General features: G+C 37.8%; 1 non-coding gene across 1 annotated transcript; it reads left to right on the plus strand.

Annotated features, from left to right (window-relative positions):
• The first annotated feature begins 13,183 nt into the window (after window positions 1–13,183).
• Window positions 13,184–13,290, plus strand: LOC141635634 (small nucleolar RNA R71). Its single transcript, XR_012540307.1, has one exon. It is a non-coding gene; the product is annotated as a small nucleolar RNA R71 (small nucleolar RNA).
• Window positions 13,291–13,530: the final 240 nt, after the last annotated feature.

Below are 13,530 nucleotides of genomic sequence, written 5' to 3' on the forward strand. Positions count from 1 at the left end.
TTCATGTGGGAGTTTGCTTTTTGTTGTTGTTATTCCCCCCAATTTCTTGTGGAATTTGACATTTTGAGAACACTTCCTTTTTGCCATTTCTTTTGTTGTTTGGCATTTTCAAAACGATAATTTCAACTTTTTGCATTTCTTTTTGAACATTTTCAAAGCTACCTCATTTGTAGTGAGGGTGCTTATTTTTGAAGCATATGAGTTTTCATTTTTTTTACTCTTTTCTTTTTGATGCAATTGCAAACTTTTTCTTTTCATTTCAATTCTTGAACTCAAATTTGAACAATTTTTGTGCCCATTCCCTTTTTGATGACAAAATGTGGTAGACCATGGATGATGGTTGCATGGTTTCAAGGGTCACCTTGGAATAAACGGTAGCCAAGGAGTTATCACACCACAAGGTACTCTTGACTAGGCCTTAATCCATAGGTCAAAGGATACTAGCATGACACATCCTAGGGTGTTTTAAAAGTATTCTAACAAGCAAAGTCTCAAGAAGAAAAAGTATCTACAAGGGCCTATACACACTTGTCAAGCTTCCCAAATAGATGCTTTCACAAAATTTTTCCTAAATGCAATTATATGTCATGATGCAACTAACATTTATACATCCTAATGCATATGCTTTTACCAACTAATATGCCAAATAATTAGGCGACTACCAAATTCCTCCAAATAATTCGACCTGGCGACTGATTTTCAGAACGGGCGACTGAAATCAGTCGCCAAATTTGGCTACTACCCCTCTGTCAGTCGCCAATCAGTCGCCCAGTCACTTATTATACACAAACACAGGACTCTTTCTCCCCTCTCTCTTACTTTACTAAAACATAAACACACAAAATTCGTCCCAACCGCAACACCTATTCCGACCACCTAAGCCGACCACCACTCCGACCACTACTCCGACCACCATCACACCGACCACCTCGACGCCGGGAAGAAGAGTTGGTGCCTTATTTCGGTTCATCCTAAGCTATTTGAAGGTATAATTTCTTTTTTTGTTTTAAATTTCAATTACTTTGTTTAATTTTAGATTATTTTGTTATTGTAATTAGTATTAGGATGATTTAATATGTTTATATAAACATTTGTGTTGATTATTAGGTTTTTAAATGTAATTTAATTAGGTTTTGGTGAAATTGGGATTAATTTGTGATGATTGTAGTTATAGTAGTGTTGTTGATTTTGTTTAATATTAGTTTTGTTAGTGTTGTTAGTGTTGTTGATTTTGTTTATTGGTTATATTGTTTAGTGAATTAGTATAATGTTAGTAAGGTGGAAATTATTATATGTTAGTAATGTTGAATGTAGTAAGTTAGTATAAAGTTTGGTTTTTTAAAGGTAGTAAATTATTTTAATTAGTTCGATAAGGAGTATTCTTAAAAGTAGTAATAAATTAGTATAGTTAGTATAATTTTATTTAATTAGTATAATTTTAGTATAATTACTATAAATTAGTATAATTTTAGTTGATTAGTATAAATTAGTATAATATTAGTTAATTAATATAATTTTAGTTAATTAGTATAGTTAATTAGTTTGTATGGATTATTGTTAAAGATGGTTCTATGTTTTATTGTTAAAATTATGGTTTATATATTATTTAGATTAAAATGAAGAGATTGGAACGTGGATGGATGTACGAAGAAAGAGTAGATAAGAAGAGACGTCCTACCGCTAGATTTATAAAGGAGGTTCATGGATTTATTGAATTTGCTAAACAAAATGATGAATATGATTTGGTAGAAAATAAACTTAGATGTCCTTGTACTAAATGCAAAAACGTGAAATATCTACATGACATAGAGGTAGAAGAACATCTTTATACAAATGGGTTTTGTCCAAACTATTACAATTGGATTTCTCATGGAGAAGCATATTCTCCCGAACAACCTCAAATTCAACAAAATGAGAACCCATATAGAGATATGGTTGTTGATGCCTTTGAGTCTAATATTTTCAATAATGACGATCATCTTGCAATGAATGAAGAAGAACCACCAAATCCACAAGCAAAGGTTTTTTTTGACATGTTAAAAGCTTCTGAACAACCATTATATGAAGGGAGCAAAATGTCATTGTTACAAGCCGCCTCTAGGATAGTAACGGTGAAATGTGAGTTTAATATGCTATTTAATGCCGTTGATGCCATTGCTTCTTTGCTTGAGGATGCTCTTCCCAAAAATAATGTCATGACCCGAAGTTTCTACAATACCAAAAAAATAGTTAAAGGTCTTCAACTTCCGCATCAAAAGATTGATGCATGTCCCGAAGGATGTATGCTCTTTTGGAAAGATGATGCTTTCCTTGACAAGTGCAAGAAATGTCAAAGAGATAGATATGAGACAAGGGAGGGAGATATTGTTTTGAGGGGAAAAAAAGGCAACAAGGGTTGTAAAAGAGGTGGAAAGAGTAAGAAACCAATATCAATAAACCCGCCATTAATTTACTTTCCACTCGCTCCAAGACTTCAAAGAATGTATGCAACAAAAAATATTGCCGAACAAATGAGATGGCACAAGGAAAATCCTCGTACTCCGGGAAAGATGAGTCATCCGAGTGATGGGGAGGAATGGAAGCGTTTTGATATGATCTATCATGATTTTGCTGACGAACCCCGCAATGTGCGACTTGGCTTGTGTACAGATGGATTTTCTCCATTCGATCAGTTTGGTAAGCCTTATTCATGTTGGCCTGTAATGGTCACTCCATACAACTTACCACCTTGGTTGTGCTTGAAAACGCAATTTATCTTCCTGTCACTTATTATTCCCGGTCCAAAAAATCCAAAAAGTAATTTAGATGTTTATTTACAACCATTGGTGGAAGAGTTGAAACATTTGTGGGAAGTTGGTGTGGAAACATATGATGTGTCCAAAAAACAAAATTTTCAACTAAGAGCTTCACTTTTATGGACAATAAATGATTTTCCCGCTTATGGAATGTTATCGGGTTGGTTTACTGCTGGACAAAAGGCATGTCCTTGTTGCATGGAAGAGAGTAAAGCATTTTATCTCCCTAATTACAAGAAAATAAGTTGGTTTTATTGTCATAGACACTTCTTATCGGAAAGACATGGACATACGAGGAACAAGAAAGCTTTCTTAAAAGGTAAAGAGATGCGTGACGATGCTCCGGATCGACTTCCGGGGGGTGAGGTATGGGAGTTGATATGTGATTTTCCAACTACTGTTGATGGTACAGAAGAAGAGTTTAAAGAGTTGAAAAAAAAATGGTTGGTTTAAAAGAAGCATTTTTTGGGACCTTCCGTATTGGAAAACAATGTTAATTAGGCACAACTTGGATGTAATGCACATAGAGAAATTTTTTTTTGAGCTACTGATTCATACGATTATGGATGTAGAAGGAAAGTCATGTGATACTATTGCTGCAAGAAAAGATATAAAGAAATTTTGTGACCGCCCCAAATTGCACATTCGGAAAGACGGGTCAAAGCCAAAATCCATTTTTACTCTTGACAAAGCTCAAAGGAAGGTATTGTGTGAGTGGTTACGAAATTTGAAGTTTCCATATGGATATGCATCAGATTTTAAACGATGTGTTGATATGAAGAAGCTAAAGTTTCAAGGCTTGAAAAGCCATGATTGTCATGTCTTCATGGAACGATTATTACCCGTTGCTTTAAAACATCTTCTCCCGACTACTGTGTGGAATGCAATTGTTGAGATTAGTCAATTCTTTCGAGATTTATGTTCCTCCTCAATATGCGTTGAGGACATGATACGTCTCGAAGAGAAAATACCAGAAATATTGTTTAAACTTGAGATGATTTTACCTACTACATTTTTTTAATTCCATGGAGCATCTACTGGTTCACTTGCCTTATGAAGCCAAAGTTGGAGGACTCGTCCAATATAGGTGGATGTATCCATTTGAAAGGTAATAAAAGTTAACTAGTATTATTGGCATTATAACTATTATTCTTTTATAACTTTTAATTAAGCTCTATAATTATATTATAGGTTTCTTATACACATGAAGAAGAAAATTGGTAACAAAGCTCGGGTAGAAGGTTCTATATGCAATGCATATTTAATAGAAGAGATTGCAAATTTTTGCTCGCTTTACTTTGAAAAACATATAGAAACCAAGGCAAAATACTTGAACATTGAAAAAGAGGATGAAATTGATGCAAGTTTACCCGAGTTTTTTCAAACTCATGATGATGAAGGTTGCTCAACAATTAGGGGAACAAGATATTTGGATGACAAAGAATATAATCGTGCTCACCTTTACGTTCTATCTAATTGTGAAATCTTAGAACCATATGAAATGCAGTTTGTGACTGATTTCATGAAAGAGCATCCTAATGTGAGGAGGGATGATGTTTGGAATAAACACGAGGAGCAATTTCCATCATGGTTTAAGAAGCATGTTATTGAGTTGAATATCGAAGATGATTTGATAAGGAGTTTAGCCTCTGGTCCTTCACGAATGGTTAGAACTTGGAATCGATACATAGTTAATGGATTCAATTTTCATACATTCAACTATGGTAAAAATAAGGCTAGATGCAATTATGGTGTCACTATTTCTTCTCTTGATGGCAATGACTATTATGGTATAGTAGAGGAAATATTTTAGATGTGCTATAATGGGCGTGAGCGTGCTTATAAGACTGTCTTATTCAAGGTTGAATGGAAGGACAATTCTATAGCCGGAACAAGAGTACATGAACGTTACAAACTCGTAGAAGTGAATCATACTAGAACATATTCTAAGTATGACCCTTTTATACTCACACATCAAGCTCATCAAGTGTATTTCTCTTCTTATCCATGCACGAGGAATGATAGAAATCAAAAGCAATGGTGGGCAGCCTTTAAAACAAAGGCAAGATCAAAAATAGATACCTCTTTTTTCCAAGAAGAAGTAGTATCAAGTAGCACCATTTTGTCTCCAATTGAAGAAATCAGTTACGAGAATGGGAATGAAGAGGGTGAAGAGTTGGAAGATGAGGAAGAGGAGGAAGAGAATGGATAAGATATAGAGTTGGAGGAGTGGGAGGAGGAAATAGATAATGATAATGATGATGATGATGATGATGATGATGATGATGATGATGATGAAGTTGATGATGATGATGAGGAGGAGGATGAAAATGAGGATGAGGATGAGGATGAAACTGATGAAGAAGATGATGAGGATTAGAGTTAGTTATTTTGGTAAATTTACTAACAAAATTGTTTAATTTTATTTTATATTTTATTGCAATTATGTTTTTATTTTACTAACAACATTGTTTAATATTTTTTTTTTTTTGCAATTGTAGATGGTAGGAGGTCGCGCAGGACGAGGTAGACAGCGAGGCGGGGGTAGTCAGCGTCGTAGTACGTCTTCTTTAGAGGAAGAGGACACGGAGATTGAGCAGGCGTCGGTCGAGGAATCGACCAATGATGACTCATCAGATCAGGGACCCGAGATTCAGTGGACTAATGATGGGAAGATGATACTTGATCCGGCTGGTCTTTGGTAAGATATATGTTACTCATATGTTCATTTCATATACTCCATTAAAGTTACAATATTCATTCTTTGTTTAATATAAACTCGTACTTGTATTTAACATATTGTATTTCAGGTTTAACTGCAGAACGGTTGTTAGTGGTTGTTCGGCAAGTACGAAACAAAAGATGACAGGGGATGTTCCTACTTGTTGGACTGACGCTACGCCCCAACAAAAAGAAGAATGGTTCAACATCTTTCGGGTATATATTTGTATATATTTAATTTGTTAATTTATATCTAAATTTCAATTAGTAATTTATACTAATAAAAACTTTTTATAGAAATCCTTTGATTGGCCGGCGGGATTGGAGTATATTGTCCGTGAAAGGTACAATCATATTTGTACTAAAAGATATAGAGATATCATCTATAAGACCGTGAGGAGGAAAAAGGAGCCCGAGCATTTGAAAGGTGTGTATTATTTTATTAGTTTGATTACTTGTATTTAGTTATAATAAATTTACGTAAACATTTTATTTTTTCTAACACTATTTTGAATTTTAGGTGACGCATATGAAGGTCTAATGAAGAAACGTGATACCCCGGAATTTAAGATCAAGTCGGAGCGAGGTTCACTCAACAAAAGAGGAGGAAAGAAAGAAGGCATTGTTGAGGCTACTCACTACGGGGGATCTCGTTCTTTCTTGGATCGTGTTTTGGGAGTAAGTATACATAACAACACCTTAGATTATTATTAAAAAAAATTTAACCGTGAAAACCATGAATTTATACTTTGTTTGTTTTTAGAAGGGGAAGAGAAAAGGTAAGGTAGAGATGACGGCTCCCGAGCTCTTTGCAGACACGCATAGCAAGGTTGATGATAAGGGTATTAGGCATTGGACTAAGGCGAAAGATAAGGAACTATATGTATGTTTCATTTAATTAGTCAATTTCCTTTGATAACATTATATATTATAGGTAAATTTTTCATGAAAAAATAACCTTTAATGATATTTGGTTTCACTTGTAGGATGCTTATTTGCGTGAAAAAGAGAACACCCCCGACAGGTCCGATAATGATATTTGGTTTGACTTGGTTGAGGGGTACAAAAAGGGTCGGTGTATGGAACCGGAGAAGCTCATGGAGTTTTCTTCAAGGCGCCAAAAGCAAGGACTTCTTCAAAGTCCAAACAAACTTATGAGCCGGGAATTGTAAGTGTCTTACAATCACAACTTGATGAAGAAAGGCGCCAAAATGCCGAAGAAAGGCGCCTAAACGCCGTAAGGGATCAACAAATGCGGGAAATGAAAGCAAAGTTCGATCAAATGCAAGCCTTCTTCAGTTCGTGCAACTCCGGTCCCCGTCCCCATTGGCAAGATCCTAATGATCCATCCGGAGGAGGTGGATTTGGCGCGGGTGCTTTTTTTCCTGTTGCTTGACTTATGTGCCCCTTTCCCAAAACTTAAGAACATGGTAGTGGGTAGTGTTAGTTAGACTTGTGACGGATTTGGTTTGTTGAGGATTTGTTGGTAACTTGTTAACTTGGTTTATTCTCATTTTATATATGAGATTTGGTTATTGGTGTTCCATTTGTGTTGTGTTGTGAGTTTGGTTTGCTCAAGTTGGTGCTGTAGTAATAGAAATGCAGGTACGAGCAATGAAAAGGATAGGGTAGCATGAAAAACCGAATTTTCATACCAAAATTACAGTGGAATTGGCGACTGAAATGTAGTTTTGGCGACTACTTTCAGTCGCCAAAACAGAGTACCCAAAACAAAAGATCCTGACCTGCCAGTGCCAAAGGCGACTACATGGCGACTGAAAGTAGTCGCCAATTTGGCGACTGAAGGCCAAGGTAGTCGCCAAAATGGCGACTGAAAATCAAGAATGGCGACTGATTTCAGTCGCCACTTTGGCGACTACTTTGCCTATCCGTCGCCAAATTGGCGACTACTTTCAGTCGCCAATTTGGCTATTTGGCGACTACTTTATCAGTCGCGCCAATTTTAGCGACTGACTTCAATCGCCCGATTTCCAATTGGCGACTAAGTGTTGCTACAGTGCTATGGCGACTGATTTCAGTCGCCATTTTCCTTTTAGCGATTGATTTCAGTCGCCAAACGTAGTCGCCCGAAACAGGATTTCTTGTAGTCATTAACATAAAGAGGAAAAAGGAGATTAGAAAGATCATACCATGCGGTCTTCAATATCCTCATATCTCAAATATGGCGTAGTCGATCAATGTGAAAATGGATGAACAAACACAATATATACAATACTACACTACAAAGGAAATGAACATGTTTTTGGGTTTTTGCATTTTTCAAATTTTATGGTTTTTATGATTGTGAAATAAAAGACATGTTTTTGTATTTTTCAAAAATTTTCAATTTTTATCATTTTTGTTTTATAAGTCATGTTAGAATTTTTCATCCCCACACTAGTATGGCCATTGTCCTCAATGGCCAATACGATAGGAAATATGTAAGCTATATGACAATGCATGATTCCCAAGCTAAATGCAAACTATATGACATATATACAAAAGTTAATGCAAACTAAGATATGCTATATGATGCATGAATTTTTGTTTGGTTGGAGAGCATAATTTAAATTAACTCCCAATGTATATGCTTGAACTTCCCCAAACCAAGTGAGAGTGAGAGAGTTCATGCATAAAAGATGTTATGCATGCAACTAAACTTGTCATTTTGGATTTTACATGCTGGGAACAATAAAAGACACCTCAATGGGACCGAGGTGGGAGTCCTCTATGTGTTTCTAGGACTCGAACTCATGATCAAGATACAAATTTAAAAAACAAGAGAAATGAACAAAGCTAAAGGAGGTGTAGGAGACTCACAATGTGTTGTGACATCCTCCAAAGAGCTTGCTAATCCTCAATCATCGCCCATAGCGACATCGCTACCATCTCCATCATCATCATCATCATCACTAGCATCATTGTCATCATCTACCTCCATAGACCCGGAGGCTTCACCACTATCACTTGAGCTTTCTTCTTCTTCCTCACTTCCCTCTTCTTCTTCACCTTCTTCTTCTTTATCACCACTCTCAACAACAACCTCTTCATCACCCATGCTAGCATCCCTAGGAGCATTAGGAAAGAAAATTTCCCTATCCGCCCAATTAGGCAAAGGACATGATGGGTCAAGAAGTCCTTGCCTAGATGGTGTAAGAGGGGCGGATATTGAGCTCTATATGCATTGACTCAGTCTTCATGGGCTTGCTTATACATTTCTTGCATCAAAAGAGTCAAGTAATCGTTCCCCACCGTAACATTTTTGGGTTGAAACTCATGGTAGGTGAACGGGTAGGGTGGAGTGATAATAGAGGAGGAGGGCTCGGCAATGGCCTCCCTATGGTGTTGCATTATGGACTCGGATAGTGTGGGCTACGGACATTGAGCCGACAAATTTTGTTCGGAGGAATAAAGGACTTGGCATCTTTTGTAAGCCACTCAAATTTGTTGTCAAGATTGTCGTTCTTGACCCAATGGAATTTGTGAACCATAGTGGCTAGATCAATGAGGTGGCTTCCCTTAACCGGTTTAAAAGTACCATCTTTGTTGAAATTACGGTTGAAGTGTTTTACCAACCAAGTTACCAATCCCCCATTTACTATAAAGGCCGTACCTTCCTTGCCATGATCGATATTAAGCCACCTTTCGATCAAAAGTTGAAGAATATTGTACTTCGTGGTGAACTTTCTATCAACATTCAAGGTTGACTCGAGATAGATAAAATCAAGTTCGGTGAAGTGGTTTGTTCCCTTCCTAGCAATAAGAGTATTTTCCACTACCTTGTGCGACACCCTTATTCCCCGGTGATGAACATAGAGAGCACGACATTCATGGAAGGATTCGAATTTCCTCCCGGTAATAGCTTTCCACAAAGGGGCGGGATCATATTTTGTTGAAGGTTTCTTCACATAAGTCGAGTCATTATCAAGACCGAAAACTTTGCCAAACTCATTAAAGGATATCTTCCTATCCACATTCTCAAGGCGGAATTCAATGTTCGTTCGAGTCTCCACCTTTGTAACTTTCAATGAACTTAGAAATTCCAAGGTGAGGGAGGGGTAGGTCAATTCTTACATATTAAACAATGTAAGCAACCCCATAGACTCAAAGAAGTTCTTGGTCCTTTCAAGGACACCCAATTTGGTCAAGGCATCTTGGCAAATAAACTTGGTGGGTAAAATCGATTTCTTAGCAAGAGACACAAAATTTTTCCTAAGAGAGTCGAATATGAAAGTTACCTCCGGATATTTTTCTAGTTGCTCAATAACCGGGATAGAAGTAGTAGCTTCCACCATATGAATAGGAGTTTCTTGAATTTCCATTCTTGCTTGTTGAACCACCAAAGCCTTTGAGGCTTGACGTGCTTGTTGCCTTTTGGAAAGGTTTGGTTTTGTAGGTGCCTTGCCTCCACCTTTGGTCCTAGCCATTGTTCTTCTCCTTGTATGTATCAACAACCAAAGATTTGCTTGAAATCTTTTAGTATCCTCAAGCTTCAATGAATCCCAAATTGATTTAGGATTTTCGAATTTTACCTTTAACCATAGAAAATTGATTCAATTTTTGAGGAGTTGGATGTTTAAATGGCTTTTTGTTGATAGAGGAGTGATTTGTTTGAGTGTTGAGGAAGTTTGGAATTGATTTGGGTGAATTTGGTTGAGGAAATTGATTTTTATAGTTGGAGGGATTGAGGGTTTTGAGGTGTGTTTATGTTTTGAATGAATGAAATGAAATGGGAAAGGGGATTTTAATCCCGTGTTATTGTATTGCAGCAGGGGAGATGAGCGTCTGCAGCACGGGATGCTCGGATTCTTTGTCAGCCAGTTTCAGAAAATACAACCCGTGCTGAGACGAGCGTCTTCAGTAGGAGACGCGCGGATTCTGTTGAGGACGCTCGGATTCTTGGTAAAGGAGAAATCCTAGATTTTAATAGAAGCAGGATGAGCGGATCTTCACTGAGACGAGCGTCTTGGTAGAGACGAGCGTCTTCCCCACGGGTCGCTCAGATCTTCAGTCAGAGAAAAAATTTCCTTTCCAGCTTTTTCAGGACCAGCGTCTTTCTCTCAGGATGCTCGGATATTTAGTCAAGACGAGCGGATTCTTCCTTAGATGCTCGGATTGCCTCTGTACCTCACGGATTCAGTTCCACCCATGGGTATTCCGTAACCCAAGTCATTTCCTCTTCGTTCCTTTGATCTTCATTGTGGGGGTACTACGAAGGCTTGGATGGCCTAGGCAATAGCTATCCCCACACTATGTCAAAACACTACACATCAATAAACATATAAGTCCCTCCCTCACTTTCTCTCAAAATGATAATCTTAATCAAAGCATAAAAATATAAATCCAAAATTGATAAAAATGCAATACAATAAGTAAAATGCAAGTTAAGGGGTTAGGATATTTACAAATGGTGGTTTAGGGAGGACTCCACCAAACTCTCATTCATGTATGAGATGTCAAGGGGGCATAGCCAAGGTGTTGTTGATGTTGCTCAACACCTTGAAGAAGTAGTCGAAGGCTTGTTCATTGTCATTATAAAGATCTCAATGGACCTTTGCACATTGTGTTCTTCATTGTGGTGACTTGAGTAGAAATAGTCACCAAAGCCTTGGTCTTGGGTCATAGCATTACCAATATAAAGGTTGACTAACCCTTCAAACTCATCATCCCATAGACCGCATACTTCATCTACTTGTTCCCCAATAGTGTCATGAGTTGATGAGAACTCCTCCTTTTCCTTCTTGTCATTATGGCCGATGAGGCCTTCTTCTTCTGTTGGTATGAGTGGTGGTGAGCTATTGAAGCTCTCATTCTTATTGAAACTTTCTTGCTCTTTGGATGGAGCATCTTGGAGATTATCCATTTTCTTCTCCCATATGGGTGGTGATTCTTTACCCATAGCTTGTCCTTTATATTGAGATGCCGACTTCTTCCTATCACTTTCTCGGCTATAATGATCAAACATGAAACATGGCTCATGTAAGCGGGGAGCTCTCATTGCCTTGTCAAGGTTAAAAGTGATTGTTTCGTCTCCAACTTCAAGTGTGAGCTCTCCATGTTTCACATCAATCACCGCTCCTGCGGTGTGTAAGAATGGTCTTCCTAAAATGATAGGAATGTTGGAGTCTTCCTCCATGTCAACAATAACAAAGTCCACTGGGATGAAGAACTTGCCAATTCTTACCGGCACATCCTCCCATACCCCTAAAGGTGTCTTCGTTGATCGATCCGCCATTTGAAGTGTGATATTAGTACACTTGATTTCACCCATTTTTAGCCTTTTGAACACCGAGTATGGCATGACACTCACACTTGCCCCAAGGTCACATAGAGCTTTGTTGATTGTAGTGTCGCCAATGGTGCATAGAATAGAGAAACTTCACGGATCCTTGAGTTTTGGTGGTGAACTTCCTTGTAGGATGGCGCTATTCACCTTAGTGAATGCAATAGTCTCTAGCTTCCGGATGGATTTCTTCTTTGTAAGAATATCTTTCATGTATTTCGCATAGGCCGGAACATGATTGATTAATTCCGTAAATGGAATTGAGACTTCCAAGTTCTTCACAATCTCCATAAACTTTCCAAGTTGTTCATCAAACTTAGGCTTAGCTTGACGACTTGGAAATGGAAGTCTAATCATAATAGGCTCTTTCTCCTTAGCCTTCTCTTCATTCTTCTTTTAAACTTCTTGAATGGTGGGTTCTTCTTCTTTCTTAGAGTTTTCAACTCTTTCCTTGTCACTAGCATTCACAACATCTTCATCAATGGGCCTATTCCGCCCTTCATACCTTGTACCACTCCTCAAATGGATGGCACTCACTGACTCATGTCTTGGGGGATTACCTTGAGGTGGTAATTGCCCCTTTAGTCTTTGAGAACTAGAAGATGCTAATTGAGACATTTGGGTCTCCAACATCTTTGTGTGAGCTAGTATGTTGTTGATGGTGATATCTTTTGCTTGGCTATCCTTTTGCATTTGAGTGAAAAACTCTTGTTGGTTCTTTTGAATTTGGAGGACCGCTTTTTGAACATCAAAACCTTTGTCATTTGTTTGATTGTATGGAGGTTGATTTTGATAACTTTTGTTTTGATTGTAAAAGGGTCTTTGAGCTTGGTTTCTCATTGGAGGTGGGGTGTATGTTTGAGGGTTTTGAACATTTTGACTTTTGTATGAAATATTGGGGTGGAATTTGGTATTCTCATTGTAATAGTTGGAATAAGGGGTGCCACTTTTTAATGCTTGGAAAGCATTCACTTGTTCACTTGTTCCCCTAAATTCACTTTGGTTATGTCCCAAAGTTCCACAACTCTCACATACTCCACTTGGAATTGATGATGATGCTACCTTAGTATTAACATGTTGCTTGGGTGATTTGGAGGCCTCTTCAAGTTTAGCCATAGCCTTCTCAAATTTTAAATTAATGGTATCAATATGAGCACTAAGTTGAGCACCCAATTGAGTATTGGAATCCACCTCATGCTTTCCTCCTCTAGTAGCCTTCCGAGGTCTACTATATTGTGAGTTATGGACCGCCATTTCTTCAATTTTATTCCATGTTTGATTGTCATCGACTTCGGTGAACATACCATTTGATCCCATATTGAGAATGTTTCGGGAGTCTTCATATAGATCATTTCAAAATTGTTGTACAAGGAACCACTCGCTAAGTTCATGGTGTGGACAAGATCGACAAGTGTCCTTGAATCTCTCCCATGCTTCATACAAAGATTCCTTATCCCTTTGTTTGAACCCGATGATTTGGGCTCTCAACATGTTAGTCTTCTCCGGAGGATATAATTTCTTGTAGAAAGCAAGTGCCAATTTCTTCCAAGAATCAATACCAAGAGTAGCCTTATCTAGGTTCTTCAACCATTGTTTCGCGGAACCAATCAAAGAAAAAGGAAATAAGACCCATCGAATTTGGTCTTGAGTAACTTCGGTTTGAGAAATCGCATCACAATAGTCACAAAAAGTCTCCATATGAGAATGAGGGTCTTCACTAGGCATCCCTCC

Source organism: Silene latifolia, chromosome Y (assembly GCF_048544455.1).
Source record: "Silene latifolia isolate original U9 population chromosome Y, ASM4854445v1, whole genome shotgun sequence".
NCBI classification, from domain to species: Eukaryota; Viridiplantae; Streptophyta; class Magnoliopsida; order Caryophyllales; family Caryophyllaceae; genus Silene; species Silene latifolia.